The sequence below is a fragment of the Pelobates fuscus genome, chromosome 4, assembly GCF_036172605.1.
Source record: "Pelobates fuscus isolate aPelFus1 chromosome 4, aPelFus1.pri, whole genome shotgun sequence".
Lineage (NCBI taxonomy): Eukaryota > Metazoa > Chordata > Amphibia > Anura > Pelobatidae > Pelobates > Pelobates fuscus.
Window position 1 is genome coordinate 72,474,087 of NC_086320.1, and position 22,193 is coordinate 72,496,279.

The 22,193-nt window shown below is 44.2% G+C and overlaps 1 protein-coding gene across 2 annotated transcripts in view; it reads left to right on the forward strand.

Annotated features, from left to right (window-relative positions):
- The first annotated feature begins 779 nt into the window (after positions 1 to 779).
- PAG1 (phosphoprotein membrane anchor with glycosphingolipid microdomains 1) overlaps positions 780 to 22,193 on the forward strand; it is an 84,848-nt gene continuing 63,434 nt past the window's right edge. For both annotated transcript variants that reach the window (XM_063450357.1, XM_063450358.1), the window contains exon 1: positions 780 to 997. The gene's annotated coding sequence lies outside the window, so the exon portion shown is untranslated. The remainder of the gene's footprint in view (positions 998 to 22,193) is intronic.

The window sequence follows — 22,193 nt, forward strand, 5'->3', positions numbered from 1 at the left end:
TTAGAATAGAAAAGTTTAAAACAGATTCAAAATTACATAACCCTCACCGCAGCTTTCTTACTAAATGCACTGTTTAATAGATAAACCCTTATTTGTTAAACTTTACTGTTATGAACACAATTCTCTATTTTGTGAATAGCCCTTTTTTTTCAGAATGTGGTTTGAGAAATAGAAAATATTTGATTACACAATAATCTATATTTACCAATCTACCCTAACCACACCTCTTCAACGATAAACTCGCATAGCTAATTTTTTTTTATTGAATACCATTATAATTTTTTATTAAAACAAATAATCGTGGCATAATTAAACCAGTGCAGAAAAATAAATCAATAGACTCCAATTCACTCCTTACATACCAAAAAATTAATTCTAACAAGCTAGGAAAAAAATCCAATCAAAACCACATTATAATCGATTTCTCTTTGAGTAATTGAATGGAAAAGCTTGTCCCAGACAGACAATAATTGAATATACAGGGTGTCTTGCGACTGACACCTTTTCTACAAGTAACTCAAGACACAGACCCTTGTCATACTTGAAACCGAGAGAAATCTCAATGTATCCTTCCTGGTAAAATGTCTAAAATACAGGACAGCATAGAGACTACGTTTCCATTTAAAGAGCCCCTCTCACTGTCAGGCAAGACCCACAGAGTTCAGGACTGCAGGATCTAAGGTGAACACGTGAGTGCTGCATGGATAGGAAGAGGTTAAGCTTTCTCATGGGTCTGTACACAAGAGCAGTGTCATTGTAGTAATGTGCTGTGGTCTGACAGAGGAGACATTGTTGCCTGTGAAGCAGGCTGGAAGCCTAATAAGGAAGTGCTGTGTGCTCTGAATGCAGATTCTCATTGTGATCGAGCTCCAAAGAATCTTTAAATTCCAATCTCATGGAGGATTAGCTGGGAGGAATTTTAAAGGATGAGTTTTTCCCAAAAGGGGGTCTTCAGTTAAGTGTGCTGGTTCCCTGGGTGAGAGACTAACGTATCTGGGTAAATATTCTTGTTTCTTTTTGTTTGCTATGATAATATGTGCATGGCTGCTGTGGGCATGGAAGGGAATAACGTATGGGCATATGGTGCCCATAGGATCTGTTCTGCTCTGTGTGTGTTTATATTTAATGCAAGCTGGATAAAGTTAACAAAGCTTCTTGTAGCCATGTGTTTTAATCTGCCTATGAGCTGCTCTGGAAGGATACCCAGCTAGCTGTGATTGGATTTATTGTACTTGTGTTATCAGGTTTCTAATGGAAGCCATGTGCACCGTTTACAGGGATCTGCAGGTCTTAATTAGAATCTAGAATGGTTGGAGAAGCTCTCAGGGCTGTTAGGAGAGCCATGCTGCATGTCTGATAACTTGAGTGACTCTTAGGGCTTGGTTTGTTTTATAGTGAATTGTGATGAAATACAATCTGAATTGCAACATTTAAATTGGAATAGCTACATGAAAAACCTAGATTCACTGTATGGGTGCTAAACTTGGAATTGTATGGCAGAACAGCTGATTTGGAGTAGTAGCTAACAATTTGAAATTCACTTTGTAGTTCTGAGCGTCTACACACTTTTGTTGGTATATAACTGGTATGTTGTGTGTTTTTTAACCCCTTAAGGACCAAACTTCTGGAATAAAAGGGAATCATGACATGTCACACAACACATGTCATGTGTCCTTAAGGGGTTAAATAAAAACCCCATGTACTGCTGAAATATCTGCAGGGCTTTTGAAATTGCAATGTTTTCATTATGCTGGAAATTGGTTTAGATGTTTGTCTGGTTCCAGAACCTGTTTTACAATATTTGCCTTCGTGTTATGTATGGAATGCGGTGTCCTATGGCTTGAATGTACCTAGAACAGAATATTCTATGACCACTCTCTGTGTGCCCGAGGACACATTGCTGAAGGGTTCCCTTGTCAAACTGTGTATTATGATCTGTTAAAAACTGAACTGCACATTTTTGCTATAAATAAATTATATTTATAGGGTGGGGGTGGGGGTGGGGGAATAAAACGTAAAGAGAGAGCAAAATTATTGTGCTTTTTGGTTTCTCGTTCCAGTCTTGACAAATTATTAAAAATACAAAACGTCCCCAATTAAAATGTTTTCAGCGCGGTTATTTTGGCTGGAATCTCACCATCCTGTCTTTCTTAATTTGCCACAATTCAGTGTTTAGTAAGTAAGCCCCCACGATTAGCACAGTATAATCACGAGTTATATCATTTCATGGCTGAAATCTGTAAAGCAGATCTTGCACTCTGTGGTCGTTGCCAGAGATCGGCGTGAAACATATTGTTGCTGTTTCTCCCTACTCAATATAAATTGCAGTTATTTTGAGCTGCTTAATAAAGTGTTTCTAAAGCCTTGTTCCCATGTGTTGGGATTGCGCAAGCTATAGTTGCTTGCTCCTTGCACCATGCTTCTCTTGTGTTTACGTTTTTTCTTTTGAGTATCAAACTTAAACCGCAACGCCGTCTCCATGCCGCCTGTCGAAAATAACTGTGAGTGTTTTTAAAGATCAGTCGTTGTGTTGTGTAAGAGCAAGCAGAATCTCCAAGGTTTGCAGAAGCTCTGCATGTTCTCGTGTTGTACATTGATGGCCGAGCCATGGAAGGTTTCAGATATTCTACACGCTCACATACTGGACGTGGGTACAACAGACATTCAAGATTTCAGAATCTTTGCATGTGGATGGAACAGGTATGCAAGGCTGCACAATATCTCGTGATGTACATTTACAAAATAGCCATATGAGGTTTCAGAAGCACTGTCTCTTCTACTGTTTTTCTATTGGCATTAATGGGACACTAAAGGCACCCAAACAATTTCAGCTCATTGAAGTAGTCTGGGTGTTTAGTCCCAGATCCCTTAACCACGCAAAGGTAATTATTGCAGTTTTTAAAAAAACTGCAATTGTGGTGAAGGGGACCTCACCACGGGCTCCTGGAGGAGCCTGCTTGTGTGCCTCAGGATTATGAGCCATGCTGTAAGGCTTATAAACGACTTGGTTCGTGGGATTCCCTTGGACTGTTCGGGAACCAACCCACGAACTGCAGACCACCTCTGAGCCTATTGACCCTTGTTAACTTCTCCTGACACTTTAATCAGTGTGGGTTCTAATTGTGTGGCTGGGAGGCCGCCATCTTGTTCACGAGAATGCAGGCAGCGGTGTTTGGGTGTCGTTCGCATGGAACTAAAATCACTAGTTTACTCCCGAACACTGCTGAACTTTGACGAATGCCTGCTTCTTCCTCATCCATGTCAGGAGAACCATACGAACAAACGCTACCTATAAGTCAGAGTGTGCTTTCGGTATTTCTTTTGCATGGAAATCCCGAAAAGGGACCGACCGCTATCCCTGAATTCATGGAACTGTTTTGGGCATAGGACCATGTGTGTGGCCGGTCAGAACTTCCACACTGCATGGATCTGAGCGCTATTTGGAGAACTTGGGCGCTCCGATTCAGGCTATCTGGACTGTGGGGGTTCCTATGTGGAAAATATATTTTTATGTGTTTTCATATTTTGTATTATTTTGCTGAGTCATGGTGACACTGTATTTCTTGGGTGTGTTTTGGGTGTGTCACTGTCAGGGCCGGACTGGCCCACCGGGATACCGGGAAATTTCCCGGTGGGCCGCGGCATCTGGGGGCTGCGCAAGTATGTGCCACCGGGTGGCCGGTCCGGTGGCACACTCAGAGGGGGGCCGGCGGCCGCGTTCCAGGCAGGAGCCGCCGGGCCGGATCGCAGCCTCGCCGGTCCGGCGGCACTCCTACTGCTGAGGGCTGAAGGGGGAGGGAGCATATCTCTACCATGCTCCCTCGCGGTTCCCACAATTCACAGCACGGATGCTGCTGGGGATTGTGGGAACCGCCAGGGAGCATGGTAGAGATATGCTCCCTCCCCCTTCAGCCCTCAGCAGTAGGAGTGCCGCCGGACCGGCGAGGCTGCAGTGTGGAACGCTGCCGGCCCCCTGACTCCTCTGCCGGCCCCCTGACTCCTCTAAGGTGGGTGGGGGAGATGGGGGGGGGGGGGGGGGGGAAGAGAGACAGAGAGAGAGAGACAGAGGGGATGGGGGGGTGAATAGAGAGAGAGAGACGGTGGGGGTGAATAGAGAGAGAGAGACGGTGGGGGTGAATAGAGAGAGAGAGACGGTGGGGGTGAATAGAGAGAGAGAGACGGTGGGGGTGAATAGAGAGAGAGAGACGGTGGGGGTGAATAGAGAGAGAGAGACGGTGGGGGTGAATAGAGAGAGAGACGGTGGGGGTGAATAGAGAGAGAGACGGTGGGGGTGAATAGAGAGAGAGAGAGAGAGAGGGGTGGGGGGGTGAATAGAGAGAGAGACAGAGGGAAGAGAGAGAGAGAGAGAGACAGAGGGGAGAGAGAGAGACACAGAGGGGGTGGGGGGTGAATAGAGAGAGAGACAGAGGGGGTGGGGGGTGAATAGAGAGAGAGAGACAGAGGGGGTGGGGGGGTGAATAGAGAGAGAGACAGAGGGGGTGGGGGGGTGAATAGAGAGAGACAGAGGGGGTGGGGGGGTGAATAGAGAGAGAGAGACAGAGGGAATGGGGGGTGAATAGAGAGAGAGAGACAGAGGGGGTGGGGGGGTGAATAGAGAGAGAGAGACAGAGGGGGTGGGGGGGTGAATAGAGAGAGAGAGACAGAGGGAGTGGGGGGGTGAATAGAGAGAGAGACAGAGGGAGTGGGGGGGTGAATAGAGAGAGAGAGACAGAGGGGGTGGGGGGGTGAATAGAGAGAGAGACAGAGGGGGTGGGGGGGTGAATAGAGAGAGAGACAGAGGGGGTGGGGGGGTGAATAGAGAGAGAGACAGAGGGGGTGGGGGGGTGAATAGAGAGAGAGACAGAGGGGGTGGGGGGGTGAATAGAGAGAGAGACAGAGGGAATGGGGGGGTGAATAGAGAGAGATACAGAGGGAATGGGGGGGTGAATAGAGAGAGAGAGACAGATGGAATGGGGGGTTGAATAGAGAGAGAGACAGAGGGGTGGGGGTGCCACAGGGAGAGGGGGGAGAGTGAGACACAAGGGGAGAAAGAGGGGTGAATAGAGAGAGACAGAGGGGGAGGGAAAGTGCCACAGGGAAAGGAGGGAGAAAGAGACAGAGGGGGGAGAGTGAGACACAAGGGGAGAAAGAGAGGCGAATAGAGAGAGACAGAGGGGGAGGGAAAGTGCCACAGGGAAAGGGGGGAGAGTGAGACACAAGGGGAGAAAGAGGGGTGAATAGAGAGAGACAGGGGGGGGGAGTGCCACAGGGAAACTCTAGCCCTGGAGCTACAGGCTAGAGTTCACTCTCACCACTGCGACCACCAGGGATTCCTGGTGGTCCAAGTGGTGAGAGTGAACTCTAGCCCCATACAAACACTGCCCACACACACACCATACACATTCACACACTGCCCCCCCCCATACACACACACAGACCCCCATACACACATTGCCCTACACACACAGCCACCCATACACACATTGCCCCACGCACCCTACACACTGAACCTTTCACACACATTGCACTCCTCACACATTGCACCACTGCTCCTAAACCCTACTACAGCCCCATATCCCAGCAGACCCCAGGTAAGTTGTCAAACTGTACTTAAACGGTTTGACTATTTACTCTGGAAACGGGTCCCGGCACAACTGGCACCATACCCACTACACAGAGCAGTAGTGGTTATTGTGCACGGATTATTTCTTTAAATAATCTATTGGTTCCCCCTCCTGAGATCAGGCTCTGGATCCGCCACTGATTTTATTTATATATATATATATATATATATATATATATATATATATATAATTATGCCTATAATATTTACACATATATTAATGTACATTTATATATGCATAATACACTGAGAAATGCCATTGATATGTACAATATGTAATAAGCCGTCTTCTTGCTAGGTACATACTCCAGCACAATAACATATTTAAAGTGAAGAGTGCACCCACAGGACCTCAAAATAAACAAGATAACGTAATTTTTTACAGTTGTGCCCTACATACATTCACCATTTCAGTCCCATTACCAAGCTTTCCTTAATATGTCATGGTAGTTGGACTGAAACATTGGTTATATGCAAAGGCACGTCTGCTTAAAATAAATCTGCACTCTTTTTTTTTTTTTAAGCCTATGAGTGCTTTTTTTCACGTTGGAGTAATAATTTTAATTTTAAGTTATCTTTTCTAACTCTGTATCTGCACACTATGCTGGCGCGACGCATTATGGGGCTGGTAAATAATTTTTTTCCAGGGCTGCTTTTAATTCCCAGTCCGGCCCTGGTCACTGTGCTCAGATTTTGAATATAAGTGAGCCATTTGGCTGGAATAAATGAGACTAATCCCAGCATTAAGCCTCGGCTCATGTGGGGGGGAACAGCTATACTGCTCTAATCACTGCTATATTCTCTTGGAGAGGTCTTCCCACTGGAAGCTGGATCCAGGTGTTGGTCCAGGATGGGAAGGGACGGCGAGACCCCAGCCAAGCTGTGGCGGCTACATTGTGTGTGTTTCTTATGGTTCTCGGCGTCTACAAGAAGCAAAATTGGCGAAGGTACAGCAATAATTAATTAAATCTGAAGGTTAACTCCACCTCCTAGATGGACTTCTGGGTTGTTTGGTGACTTTTGGTCGCTTAACTGAAGCTGGATATCCTCACGCTATGCATGAGGACATCCAGCATCACGCAAACTTCATAGGAAAGCATCATACATGCTTTCCTATTGGGGAAATACTTATGTGAACACAGCCATTGCTGTGCATGCGCATTAGGTCTCCCCCGCTGGCTGACATCGACAGGGGAGGAGTTGAGGCAGAGCCTGAGCCAAACTCAAGGGAAACTTTTTGTTTTTCCTGGCATTATAGTTTCCCTTTAATTTACAGAACATATATGTGACCTTTCAGAAGCTCTGCCCCTTCCACATTTACAGAACACATTGGTGGAGACTGCGCATTAAAGGGTGAATATGACCATTTCAGTGGTTTGAAGTGGTCATGGTGATTGGGGTCTGGATGTGCATAAAGAGAAGGTACTTTTTTTTTTTTTTTATATGTGTTCCTCCACTTCTAGCAACATCATAGCTCAGAATGACAGTTCAGGGCCAACTTTTTGGTGAGCCAAGTCCTTAACTAAGCCCATCTTCCAAGACGTCTCTCCTCTCCAGTAACTATGAACAACGTCACTGAAGATGATTAGGGGTGTAGGGAGAACTTCCTAGCCTCAGTGCTAGATTGAGGGTGTGTGGGTTGTGAGGTTTTTTTGGGGGGTTTTGTTTGTGTGCGATGTGTTTTTATTTTTAATTTTTTTGTTTTTTTTGTTAGGGGCAATCCCAGCAAACATTACTACAACCAAACAGAATCAGGGCTATTCACAAGTGTGTGAATTTTACATTTTAAGCCAAAGTACCCAAACTGAAAGCTTATTTTTCCATTTTGACTATTTTGACCTTAAAGTTTAAATTCGCTTTGAATTCCTACTTTATATGAACGACCCTGCAATCCTGCTTTTGGTTGTGGTAACCTTTTTTTAACAGAACAGCAGTGTGGGTTTGGAGAAGGTGCATTCACGCGGCCTGTGAACTGAACCAGGTGTCAGAACCACATCCTTTACATGCTTCTACATTTACTGCGTGAGGTTTGAAATGCTCCACCCCTTCTTCTGCTGTACACAATTTGCCACATTAACCACACTTCCTGTATACATAACATAAACATGCTTTAGGATTTTGTGTGAGCATTCATGTACATCAGAAACGGATCGCAAAATCTTCATCTTTCTATATGTTTTGGGTTCACTCTTATGATTTGTTTTGTCAATCGTACTAAAGCATGCATGTGCACTGTTATCTGCAAGTTTTTGTTTTTTTTTTTTTTTAAATCCATTTTAATTGATGGGTTTTTAAGGAAAAGTTGCAATACAAGATGGAGAACATTATAGAATCAAAAAAAAGCTAACAAAGGGCAGCTTCACATGTGAAAACCAAAAACATTTTTGTATTGCAAAGAGATGAGCTCAACAATAATTAAACTGTTACAAAAGATTCCTTGAGTTAATCAATATCAGCATCCCTTAATATCAAATGACCACTATAGCCTTGGTAATACATAGGTTCCTAACACTATAGTGCCCCAGTAACTGTTTAGGTTACTGGGCCCTGGCTACCAGGGTTAAAACGGTGACTTTACTTTCTCTCTCTCTCGCAGTGCGGGTCTCTGGCATTCAGGAATGCATTAAGAGTCTACTGCGCATGCATGGCAAAACGCCACGCTGTGCCAATCAGATGGCCTCTCTGAGATCATCTGATTGAAATAGTGCAGTTTTACTGTAGAACCTATCCTGTAGAAGTGCAATCAGCTGAAGGGTTAAAATGGAGGGGAGGCAAGGTACCCAAACCACGTCATTGAGATCCAGTGGTGTGGATGCCTATAGAGACTGGAAAAGGGGAGGAAATGGAATGGGGGAAGAATAGAGTGAGCAAAGTAGAGACCTTCTCAATTATTATTGAAATAATCTTAAAACTTTGCAGATATTGGTTCATGGAAAACGAACAGAAGAAATGGAGCCTATATATGATGACATGAGACCTGACCAGTTTTTCTGATATGATGCAGTTTAAAATCTTGAAACTGGTCCTCGTGAACCCATAAATGTGCCCCTTATCTGCATATTATTTCGGTTTAACCGAGCTAATGAATATTTTTTGTTCCATTTAAAAAAAAAAAAAAAATTCTAATCGCTTTCACTGTGTAGTGCGCTGCTGTTATGTACCGATGTGCTCCCCTTATAAAAAAATCTTTTTTTGACCTCGGCTACCTTTCTGCTCTTGAGAAAATTGGATTCTTGAGGATTTATTTACTAAACCTTAACAATGAAATTGACATGGACTTCTGTTCCAGCTCTTATTTTGGTCAAGTATTGCCTTTCCTACTCCTCTATTTTTCCCATCTTAGCTTTTGTTTACTTTATACTTGCAATTCTCTTGTCGGTTCACTGTAGCTCCTATTTTATTATTTTATTTATTTTTTTGAAACAAAGAAAACCTGGTACTGTGTGTCATTTTTGTGTGTTGTGTTGCTCCAGAATTTCCATACTTCAATTTGTGTGGTTTGGGGAGTGCTGGATTAGGGATTATCATAACGACCGTACATCCTCTTATATTACTGATGACTAGTGATGTCACGAACATAAAATGTTCCGTTCGCAAACGGCGAACGCGAACTTCCGCAAATGTTCGCGAACGGGAGAACCGCCATAGACTTCAGTAGGCAGGCGAATTTTAAAACCCACAGGGACTCTTTCTGGCCACAATAGTGATGGAAAAGTTGTTTCAAGGGGACTAACACCTGGACTGTGGCATCCCGGAGGGGGATCCATGGCAAAACTCCCATGGAAAATTACATAGTTGATGCAGAGTCTGGTTTTAATCCATAAAGGGCATAAATCACCTAACATTCCTAAATTGTTTGGAATAACGTGCTTTAAAACATCAGGTATGATGTTGTATCGATCAGGTAGTGTAAGGGTTACGCCCGCTTCACAGTGACAGACCAAACTTCCCGTTTAACGCACCGCAAACAACCGCAAACTCCCCATTTACAAAACGTTCGTGTGTGGGGGTGCTGGAATGACGTGGGCTAATGGGAGCCTGAATCAACTTTTGGCTCCCACTGCCACTTTAAGAGCGAGCTCGTGACTCGAGCCGTGCTCCTAGTGCCAGGCGGGCCACGTGACCGATCACTGCAATCAGTGCACGCGACTAAGTCAGAAGAGGAGATCAAGCTGCATACGGCTCGTGTGGAGGCAGGAGTGATCCAGCCACGCGCGGCTCAAGCTTAGGAGCCAGGTCGGTCCCAGGATAAGGTAAATACAGCCACAACCACTTATCCCAATCACACACCTTTCCTAACGTCCTATCCCATTAAAAGCATATTACCGCGTATTTAATAAAACAGACCCCCTACTTCATCCAGGTTACCGATCGATGGTTCGATATTCTGAGCCCTCTCTGATTTACTGTACACGACTATTCGATATTCCCACAAATTTTATATAGCATTTTATGTTTGTTTGCGACCACCTTAAAAATATTGGATATCGCTAAAAATCATGATCACTATATACTTTCTCTACAAACCTCTAAAACGAACCAAACTACTCATCCATCCGCTATACCACTTTATCCCACCTAGAACTAGTGCCCAGTTAAAATACTTGACTCTTACTTACCCACACTCAGTCATGCCACACACATTTCACCACTACTATCACTGAATCCCTCTGACTATGGCTAAATTCATCTTCTACATCAGAACACTACTCCTATAATTGGGTTGTATCCATGTCTCGGGTCTTTCATTTAGAATAGGGGCAGCTTCGGTCTCCTTCAACACTGACACTCCAGTACATATTATTAAAAGATTGGGCAGATGGAAATCCTCATTCTACAACCGATATATTCCTCATCCCGAGAAAGAAATGAGGAAAGCTTTTAAAAGTTTGGCTTTGTAAATTTGATGCAATAAGTGTGTTTTTCTTTAATACATTTTCACCCTCCTTGCATGAACCCGATTTACATATATTACTAATATGTTTCTGAACATGTATATTATATTATTCACTCACTCACTCTCTGGGCCGGCCTAAGACATCATGCTGCCTAGGTCCAACGATAAATGACAATGGGAGGATAATGTATAATAAACACAGGTTACTGGCTATGGGGAGGATAATGTATAATAAACACAGGTTACTGGCTATGGGGAGGATAATGTATAATAAACACAAACCCTAAAAAAAAATGAATGCAGCTTCAGAATTAATCTAAATTGTATGCTGTCTAGGAGGTGGGAGGGTCTGGGAGGGAGGGTCTGCTGCTGATTGGCTGGCGAATAGTTCCCGGCGAACATATGCGATGTTCGGTCCGCCCCCTATTCGTCATCATCGAGTAAACTTTGACCCTGTACCTCCCAGTCAGCACACATTCCAGCCAATCAGCAGCAGACCCTCCCTCCCAGACCCTCCCACCTCCTAAACAGCATACAATTTAGATTAATTCTGAAGCTGCATTCATTTTTTTTTTTTTTAGGGTTTGTGTTTGTGTTTATTATACATTATCCCCCATAGCCAGTAACCTGTGTTTATTATACATTATCCCCCCATAGCCAGTAACTTGTGTTTATTATAAATTATCCCCCCCATAGCCAGTAACTTGTGTTTATTATACATTATCCCCCCCATAGCCAGTAACCTGTGTTTATTATAAATTATCCCCCCCCCATAGCCAGTAACCTGTTTTTATTATACATTATCCCCCATAGTCATTTATCGTTGGACCCAGGGCCGGCGCATCCATAAGTGCGCACGGGCTCTGGGGGCGCAATATTTCAGTGGCCGGCAGGAGGGAAGCTCTCCCTCCTGCCGGGCCACCATCTGGACCCCGGCGCTGCAGTGCTGTGATGTGATAAGGCGCGGGGAGGGAGCTCTAATCTCACCGCTCTACTCCCTCGCGCGCTGTCTGCTGATGCCGCGAGAGCCGGAATATGACGTCCTATTCCGGCTCTCGCGGTATCAGCAGACAGCCCGCGAGGGAGCAGAGCGGTGAGATTAGAGCTCCCTCGCTGCGCCTGATCACAGCACTGCCGCACGCCGCCCAGCAGCCCCACTGGACCACAGGGAATGATCCAGCTCTCCAGGTAGGGAGGCTGGGTGGAAAATTTGTATTTATTAAAATAATTTGTGAATGTGTGTGTGTCTGTGAGTGACAGCGTGTGTCTGTGCGTGTGTCTGTGATTGACAGCGTGTGTGTCTGAGAGTGACAGCGTGTATCTGTGAGTGATTGTATGATTGTATGAGTGTGTCTGTCAGTGTATGATGAGTGTGTGTCTGTCAAATCAGTGAGTATGTTTGTCATTGAGTCTGTGTGTGACTATCAGTGTGTCTGTCAATGAGTGTCAATCAGTGTGGGTCTGTCAGTGTCAATGAATGAGTGTGTGTCAGATCAATGAGTCTGTGTCTGTCAGTGACGTCTGTGTGTTTGTCATTGAGTGTGTGACTGTCAGTGTGTACAGAGTGTAGCGGAGCGCGGTACAGGAGCTTCTGTTTCCTGTACCTGGCCAGACTAACAGGAGGTGTTTACAGAGAGAGCACTCCCTGTCAGTCCGGCTAGGTACAGAAAACTGAAGCTCCTTTAGGGGATCTGCTCCGCTCGGCAATGCAACAATAGAGGTAGGAGGCACACCAGGAAGGGGAGTGTGACCACTAAAGGGGTGTGGGGTGCACCAAGGGACAGGGAAAAAAGGGGGGAGTGGAGAAGAACACGAAGGGACCACTAATGGTCGGATAGGGGAGAGGGTCTGGTTAAGAGGCACATAGGTGAAGATTTTTTTTTTTTTTTTTTTGGAGGGGGGCGGGGCGGGAAAATGCATCTTCGCCTATGTACCTAAAAATCCAAGCACCGGCCCTGGTTGGACCTAGGCAGCATGATGTCTTAGGCCGGCCCAGAGAGTGAATGAGTGAGTGAATAATATAATATATATGTTCAGAAACATATTAGTAATATATGTAAATCGGGTTCATGCAAGGAGGGTGAAAAGGTATTAAAGAAAAACACACTTATTGCATCAAATTTACAAAGCCAAACTTTAAAAGCTTTCCTCATTTCTTTCTCGGGATGAGGAATATATCGGTTGTAGACTGAGGATTTCCATCTGCCCAATCTTTTAATAATATGCACTGGAGTGTCAGTGTTGAAGGAGACCGAAGCTGCCCCTATTCTAAATGAAAGACCCGAGACATGGATACAACCCAATTTTAGGAGTAGTGTTCTGATGTAGAAGATGAATTTAGCCATAGTCAGAGGGATTCAGTGATAGTAGTGGTGAAATGTGTGTGGCATGACTGAGTGTGGGTAAGTAAGAGTCAAGTATTTTAACTGGGCACTAGTTCTAGGTGGGATAAAGTGGTATAGCGGATGGATGAGTAGTTTGTTTTGTTTTAGAGGTTTGTAGAGAAAGTATATAGTGATTGTGACGAGAGCAATCTCGCCACATTGCATTGGAGCAGCCTGGTTGCCCGCCTGCTGCCTTTGGACTATGGACCAGACTTTAACCCCTTAAGGACCAAACTTCTGGAATAAAAGGGAATCATGACATGTCACACATGTCATGTGTCCTTAAGGGGTTAAAAGACTTTATTTTCCCTGCAGAAAGGCTTATTCGTGCCTTTCTGCCGGCGTGTTCGGTAGATTTTATCTACCGAACAAACTGCTGAAGGAGTGACCACCTGGGAGCTGGAGTGTGCCGCCAATTTACCTCCCTGAAGCTGCGGTTAACCGCAGCTTAATTGACGAATAGAGGGTGGTCTTTGTTTGTTTCCTGAACACGTGGCGGCGGCCATTTTAAAAGTCCCGAGCGGCCAGCGGTGTTCAACGCTTACACCATGGATATAAAAACGGACACTTATTTGCACGAACACCGCTGAGCCGTCCGCCGCCTGGTTCTTATTCGTACAGATCTAACGAATACATGTTCATCCGGTACTTTTGTTATGTGAATGTGTTAACCCAGATAGCTATGCCATGGAGCCTATTCGTGTAATTAAAGACTTTGGCTCCATGGCAATTGAACTGTATGAATAGGATCTAAGCGCTATTTGGTAGTTTTGTGCGCTCAGATCCCAGCTGTCTGGGGATGTGACATGTCTGTGTTTTATGTATAAAATATGACTGTGTATTTTAAAGTGTTTTATGGTTTTGTGCTCACCATGTGCATAATGGCGATTTGCCTTTGTCCTGGGAGATAATTGAATTATTTCTCAATTATCTCCAGGGCAGAGGAGAGGAAGCCAGGATGCATTGTGGGAAAGTATTGTGACTGTATGTCTTAAATTGATACCTTTTTGTCTTTTGTTACAGTCTCCCATTTGGTCCCCTAGGGAAGTGTCCACTAAGTGGGAGACCTGCATAAATACTGGGCGGGTAGCCCATAATAAACCACACTACTGCTTGACCCTCAACACGGAGCCTTGTCTCGTCTTTGGGGGGATTCACTGTATGCTGATAGAGACTGATTGCCAGGAGTGTAAGCCGCTTGGGAGCTTTTCCTGTTCGTCTGCTAGCAGCTATTCGTGAGGTTCCGGTTCGTGAGTTTGGAGTGCTACCTTATTCCCTTGTGTGCAGTTCGGGAGTTTGGTGCATTCACTTGTATTCAATTCGGGAGTTTGGTGTTTTACTGAAGCTGCCTTTATATCTGAAAGTGGAATATCGCCTAAGCGGATTTTAACCCCTTGTCTGCTGAAACGGTCCGTTAGTATGATCATGATTTTTAGCGATATCCAATATTTTTAAGGTGGTCCCAGTGCCACTACTCCTATCTGGTGTCACAATAGCTTGCATTTAAAAAAAACAAACAAACCTTTTTTGACTGTAATATAATAGCAGTCAGTTTCCTTCACACGTGTGCGTTTCAGGGCCTGCCAGGGCACAGTGTCACACCAGTGCAACTCATATCTGGTGTAACAGTAGTGTACATTTAAAAAAAAAAATACAGGGGGCTTGTTGTAACCTTTCGGGGAGCCTTGGTGTTGTACATAGCTGGGTGGAGGAAGAGACCTTCAATGACATCAGTGAGGACAAGGAACGGGACATGGCTAGCTTGGTATCCAACCTTGTGCAAATGGGGAGTTTGCGGTTGTGCAAATGGACTGTTTGCGGTTGTTTGCGGTGCGTCTGTCACTGTGAAGCGGGCGTAACCCTTACACTACCTGATCGATACAACATCATACCTGATGTTTTAAAGCACGTTATTCCAAACAATTTAGGAATGTTAGGTGATTTATGCCCTTTATGGATTAAAACCAGACTCTGCATCAACTATGTAATTTTCCATGGGAGTTTTGCCATGGATCCCTCTCCGGAATGCCACAGTCCAAGTGTTAGTCCCTTTGAAACAACTTTTCCATCACTATTGTGGCCAGAAAGAGTCCCTGTGGGTTTTAAAATTCGCCTGCCTATTGAAGTCAATGGCGGTTCGCCAGGTTCGCCCGTTCGCCGTTCGCTAATGTAAAATTTCATGTTCGCGACATCACTATTTCCCAGTATTTGTAGTTATTCACTAATCTACCTCTTGTACCAGAATGAAATCAAAGCTGCAAATTTTAGACATGGATAGCCAGTTAGCCACTCTTCTTTTACACTATTTCATTAAGATTTAATTCCAGTACCGTTTGGGGTTTAGTGAAGAATTGGATGATCATCTTGACAAAAACTAAATTACTGACACTTTTTTCAGATTCTGTAATTTGGTCTACAATTTACATTTTCCAGCTCGGTGAATATCCCTGTAGTTTGAGTGGATAGACATTTGTGACTGACAGGGTTATTTACTAACGTGAGCATTCAAGGTGAATTCCAAGAGAATGAATTTTAAATTTAAAGCCAGAATAGCAGACAATTTTGGTCTTAAATTTACATTATTCCATTAATTTCTAACATTGTGTCTCTCTCTCTCGAGAGAGCATAATCTCAAAGGACCACTTCAGCTCAATTAAGTGGTCTGGGTGCCAGGTCCCCCAGGTTTTAACCCAGGGTCAATCCAGCCTCTAGTGGCTGTCTTCCTGACAGTTGCTAGAGGTGATTCCTCGACGCTCGCCGAAAATCGCATTGAGCACACATCCATAGGAAAGCATTGAGAAATGCTTTCCTATGGGCGGTTTGAATGCGCGCACGGCTCTGGCCGCACAAGCGGCTCCACTCGAGCTGACGTCGGAGGGGGAGTAGAGGTCACCAGCGCTAAGGGAGCCCGGCGCTGGATTAAGATAAATGGCTGAAGGGTTTTAGTCCCTTCAGCCCAGCGGGAGGGGGACCCTGAGGGTGGGCGGGACCTAAGGATTATATAGTGCCAGGAAACTATTTTTTTCTGACACTATAGTGGTCCTTTAAACTACAAATAATCTAAAAATGAAGAGTAATTTCTATGGGTAAAATAGTTTTTTGTGTTGTACTTGGATCTCTGTAACTAGCATTATTTTGAAAATGAACACTGAAGTCTTAACTGTACTCTGTGCAACATTGCATTTTATAGTGTATCCAAGTTACAAAATGCCACATGAAGTATAAACATGCTACCATTCTTTCAAAACTACAACCTGTACTGCAAAAATATTACATGCAATTACTTAATAATGTCTTAAAAATAACAACATACGCTATATGGGTAAAGTTGTGTAGACACTTGACCATCACATCTGCATGGCCATTAATATGGAGTTGATTCCCCCCTCCCCCTCACCCCCATCCCTCTCCATTACAGCTTTAACAACTGCATCTCTTCTAGAAAGGCTTTCAATAAGATTCTTGGATTGTGTCTATTCAGCCAAAAGAGCATTAGTGAGGCCAGGCACAATGTTGGGAGAGTAGGTCTGTTCCAATTGATCCAAGATGCGTTTGGTGGGGATGCGGTCAAGACTCTGTATAGGCAACTCAAGTTCCTCCACAGCAAACTCACCAAACCATGTTTTTCTGGATTTCTCTTTGTGTACAGGGCACAGTCATGCTGAAACAAGAGAGAACACTCCTCAGATGGTTTTCACAAAGTTGGAAGCACCAAATTGTATAAAATATCTTTTGTATCCTGTAGTATTAAAGGACCACTCTAGGCACCCAGACCACTTCAGCTTTTACCCTTTTTTTTTTTATAAACATAGCAGTTTCAGAGAAACTGATATGTTTATACTGAGGGTTAAGCCAGCCTCCAGAGCCTCTAGTGGCTGTCTCATTGACAGCCGCTAGAGGCGCTTGCATGCTTCTCACTGTGAAAATCACAGTGAGAGCACGCAAGCGTCCATAGGAAAGCATTATGAATGCTTTCCTATGCGAGCGCGGCTCCTGCCGCGCATGCGCATTCAGCCGATGACGTCGCGAGGAAGAAGAGGAGGAGGAGGAGGAAATCTCCCCGCCCGTCGCTGGAGAAAGAGGTAAGTTTAACCCCTTCCTCCCCCCAGAGCCCGGCGGGAGTGGGTCCCTGAGGGTGGGGGCACCCTCAGGGCACTCTAGTGCCAGGAAAATGAGTGTTTTCCTGGCACTAGAGTGGTCCTTTAAGATGATCCTTCACTGGAAGTAACTGAAAGACTGAAACCCTGAAAGACTGCTACAGATTAGTATCCCTCCTTTCCCAAACTTTACAGCAGGTACTATAAATTGTAACCGGTAGTGTTCTGGCATCCACCACCCAGATTCTTCCATCAGACTGCCTAATAGTGAAGTGAGATTCATCACTCCAGAGTAAGTTTCCACTGCTCCAGAGTCCAGCAGTGGCATATTTCACACCACTTCAGAGGACGCATGGGATTGCACATCATGATGCAAGGCTTGTATACTGCTGCTTGGACATGTAAACCCATTTGATGAAGGTCCTGATGCACAGTTCTTGTGCTCATGTTCCTTTCAGAGGCAGTTTGGAACTCTGTAAGAGCCTTCTTCACTATGGCAATCAGTGCTGCACCTCTATGGGGAGCATTCTGTGTGTTCATGCAGATCATGAAGACACCAAACGTTGTTCTTGCATGCCGTAGGAAGCTCTTGTATTGTCTGAGTGAGGGACCTTCAAGGACAAATGTAAACACAGCATCTTCATAAAAACGGCAATGTTTACACATGAGACTCCAGGAGCAGTCCATTGGCACCAAACCACTTTATTAAGATGTAGTGGTGTTGGTGCTTGAGATGTCCCTTTATAATCGTATGTTGAAGGATTATTTACAACTTGTTAATAGTTACAAATGAGGAACATTTAAATACATAAGACATGTACTTTCTCTTCTAATTTTTTTCTAACATGCCGTGCAATACACTGGCTTTATGTGTGATGTGCTTGCATCGAGAGTCGTGCAAGTAATTTAAAATGGGCTTTATTTTGTAAAGGATGTCATATGTATTTCTTTATTTGTTTTAAATGTTTAATGGTCTAATAATGTGCAGAATGGTTTGAGGGTTATTTAATAAAGGTCATTGCCGCAGCAATAACCAAATCAAAATGGACCGAGCAAATGAGGGTATTAAGAAAATACAACTTGTTTATCTTGTTCTTCAGTTGGTCTACGCTCTGGTCTCAGGCTAGTTTTTTAGCTTCTTTGTGGCTTTACATGAAGAATCTAAACCAGTGATGGCTAACCTTGACACCATAAATTGTTTCTGGACTACATTTCCCATGATGCTCAGCTAGCTTTTAGAGTCTAAAAGCCAACTGAGCATCATGGAAAATGTAGTCCAGAAACAATTTATGGTGTCATGGTTAGCCATCACTGACCTAACCAATCTGCATATCAGCGGAAGAACTTCTTGGTTAAACTGCTTCAAAAAAACATAACATAAGGCAATACAGGCCCTGGGACAGGTTTCTGGCTCTGTTCCCCTGATTACTAGGGGTTTCCCCACTTTATTTTTGATCCATTATATTGCACAACTGTCTATGAATGGAAACTGTATACATTGAAAGCAATTTGGCATCTGATATTCGCTGAAATACTAAGCCGGATTTGTTATTCTTTATCTCCAACATGTTGGGCTAATATCAAAGTTGCCTTTAGTAATTGGCTGGTGTCAGGTGTTACATTCATGCAATCTAGGTAAAATCTTTTTTTTCTTAGACCACACCTGGTCTGAGTGCAATGCTTGTTGAGGAGGTGGTACAGAATAAGGTAATAATGGAGTTTAAAATGGTGAGAAATGGTTACGGCTTATTCCCCCTTCCCCACCCAACCCATTAGTTGTTCTTTTTTTTAATTTATTTTTTACTTTTCATTATACCTAGTTCCCTCTTGGTATATTTCAAACAATGAGATATTTGAGCGAGGTCTAATGGCTGGTACAACTCTTCCTATGGTACAGTTACCCCATGCTCCCATGGGAAGCCATGAGTAGGCCTTATTGCCACAAATGTAATAGAGTCCTTGTCTCAAGACCCTGGGAATTATCTTACCATGGTTTCCCAGCCACTTGTTAAACCATACCATATTGTGGTGTACATGACTTTGACAGCTCCACTCATCATCGTCTGTTTGTTCAGAGCAAGCACACCTGGGGGCACACAAAGCTTTTAATGCTGGGCAAAAACACAAACTGTTACAACCAGCATCTACCATATCGCATGGTGAATCATTAGGTTAAATGTTAAGGTAGCATTTCTACAATCCATTTCCCCCACATGTACCTTAGGTAAACTGGCAAAGTGACCTTTTATTTTTGCTATGTGATTCACATACATGGGCCCCAGACATATTGTAGGTGGAGAAATTATACCAACAATTTCAAGATAAGTCCCTTTATCTGAGCGAGCATTATGAGTAGAGTGATCTACATCTATCTGAACCTCATAACTATAATCTGTTAAATTTAAATCATTCATTGATATGGGTACACCAATTAAAGGGATTTCTTTATGATTAGCAGGAATATGGGAACATATCCAGCAGTCGGTAGCATTCAACTGTTTGGCAGTTTGTTGATGTAAAAGCCAGATGAAATTGTCTGCTTCACCCCGTACACCTGTGCATAAAGTCACAAAAGACAGAAAAACAAGCAGGGCACAACATGCATTTCGACAGTTTGTTAATCCTTGTCGTATTCAGTGGCCTCACCCTTTGAACACAGGTTTGTATCACTGACCTGGAAGTCTACTAGCTTACAGTGGGAAGCGTGTATCCAGTTTGGTTCCCCTTCCACCTTGACTGAGGTGGGTGTGGTCAGTAATACCTGGTAAGGGCCATCAAATCGGGGCTCTAAATGTCTTCTCACGTATCTCCTTATCACCACCCAGTCTCCAGGGTGCAGGTGGTGAGTTCCGGTTGTTTCTTCTGGATCTGGTAATGAAGAGAGAACTTTTCCATGCAGATTAGTCAGTTGCTTGTGCATCTGCACAACATAATCAGTTAAAGAAGCATACTGTCCGTGTAATTCTTGTGGAAAGAAAAGGCCTGTCAGTGGTGGTCTGCTAAACAAAATCTCAAATGGCGAAAGACCAGGTTTTCCCTTTGGGGTGTGCCTCACCGCAAAAAGGGCTAATGGTAAGGCTTGTACCCAAGTAAGGTTTGTCTGCTCACAGATCTTAGCAATTTTATTTTTCAAAACACCATTTGCTCTCTCTACTTTCCCAGATGATTGTGGATGGTAGGGAGTATGTAGATGCTGGTTAATCTGTAACCCTTTCATTACCTCTGCAAACACTTGCCCAGTAAAATGAGTTCCTCGATCAGACTCTACCGTCTCAGGTAGACCATATCTGCACACAATTTCAGATATTAGTTTTTTAGCAGTCACACTTGCTGTGTTGCCTTGGCAACGGGCCAAGCTTCCACCCAGAAGGCGAACATATACCAAAACATACTCATAGACATCACATTTGGGTAGCTGGATGTAGTCTATTTGCAATCTTTGGAATGGGTAGTCTGACTTTACAAGATGTTTCATCTCTACCTTTGTCATTTTACCTGGATTATATTTGGCACAGATCATGCATTTCTTACACCACTCAGTTGCAAATTGTGAGAAACCTGGTGCAAGCCAAAATTTATTCACACTAGCAATCATTCCCCCTTTGGAAACATGGGAGGGGAGATGAGAGAAACTGGCCAGAACAGGATATATAACAGGGGGTGCACACAATCGACCATCCCCATGCTTCCAAACATCATTCCCTATCAGCAACCAGCAATTGTCCATTTGCTCTGAGTTTGCGGACCTGTTTGGTTTTGGAGGGTCTTTAAAACTTCCATTGTCAAATTATCTCTGTCTCTTGGAGAACCATAAGAGCTGCCTTCTTGGCTGCTTCATCTCCCCTGTTGTTACCCATAGTGATAGGATAAATTGTGCGCTGATGTGCCTGGCATTTGATACAAGCTACGGCTCTGGGTAGCTTCACCTTTTGTAGCAGATCCTGTATGAGGTCTTCATGTTTCACCACCTTTCCACTAGAGGTCAGGAAGCCTCTATGTGCCAACAAAAAGCCAAAATCATAGAGAATTCAATAGGCATGACGGGAGTCAGTATATATGTTCACTGTCTTCCCTTCTGCTAGCTCACAAGCCTTGGTCAGGGCAAGTAACTCAGCACTCTGTGCTGAGTGCATACCAGGATCAAGGGGCTCAGAGTACAGAATAGAGGTGTCGTCTGCTACAGCAAAACCAGCAGCAAACCCTCCCTCTGGTCTCTGAAGTCTAGACCCATCTACGTAAAGAGTCATTTCAGCATTTGGAATGGGTTCATCCAAGACAGGATTGAGAGGGGCATAGTAAAACTCCAGCTCCTGCTCACAATCTTGTCCTGGGGGTCGCTCCCAGTCCTCCTCATGAAATGGCAAAAGGGTAGCTGGATTTAAAACATTGCATCTGAGAATGGTGATATTAGATGGTACCAGCAAGGAAATGTCATATTTTGTTAGTCTGGCTGCAGAGAGGTGTCTGGTTGTCAGGCTGTGGAGGACTGCTTGTACAGCATGGGGAACCATAAGAAACAACTGGTTCCCTAGGACAATGTCAGTTGTTTTTTCAACTAACATTGCTGCTGCAGCTACTGATTTTACACATGCAGCTCCTGCTGAAATCACAGGATCCAGTTTGGCACTGAAGTACCCCACTGGCTTCTGTTTCCCTCCATACTTCTGGGTGAAGCCTGTCCCTCCTGTTCATGACAAACAGGTAGAAGGGCTTGGTGTAGTTTGGAAGCGCCAGTGATGGGGCGCTAAGTATAGCAGCCTTTAACTTGTCCACAGCCTGTTTTTCCTCTGCAGACAGCACTATGTGTCCAGTCTGGGCGGTGAGAGCATATAAGGGAGCAGCGAGTTGAGACATGTTGGGTATCCACTGTCTGCAGTACCTGACTAATCCCAAAAAGGCTCTGATCTGTGTCATTCTGTGGGTATGGTGCCTTCTGTATCACAGAGACCCTATCCGCAGTGATGTGTTTAGAGCCCTGTGATATGCAGTGGCCTAAAAAAAATGACTTTTTCCTGGCAGAACTGTAGCTTACTGGGGGAAACCTTGCATCCCTCAGTGCTAAAGTGGGAAAGCAGTGAAACAGTTGCTCTGGTGCACAGCTCCCTTGAGGTGGCTGCCAGAAGGATATCATCGACATACTGCACAACAGTCACCCCAACGGATGCATGCCACCTGTCTAGGACTTGCTTCAT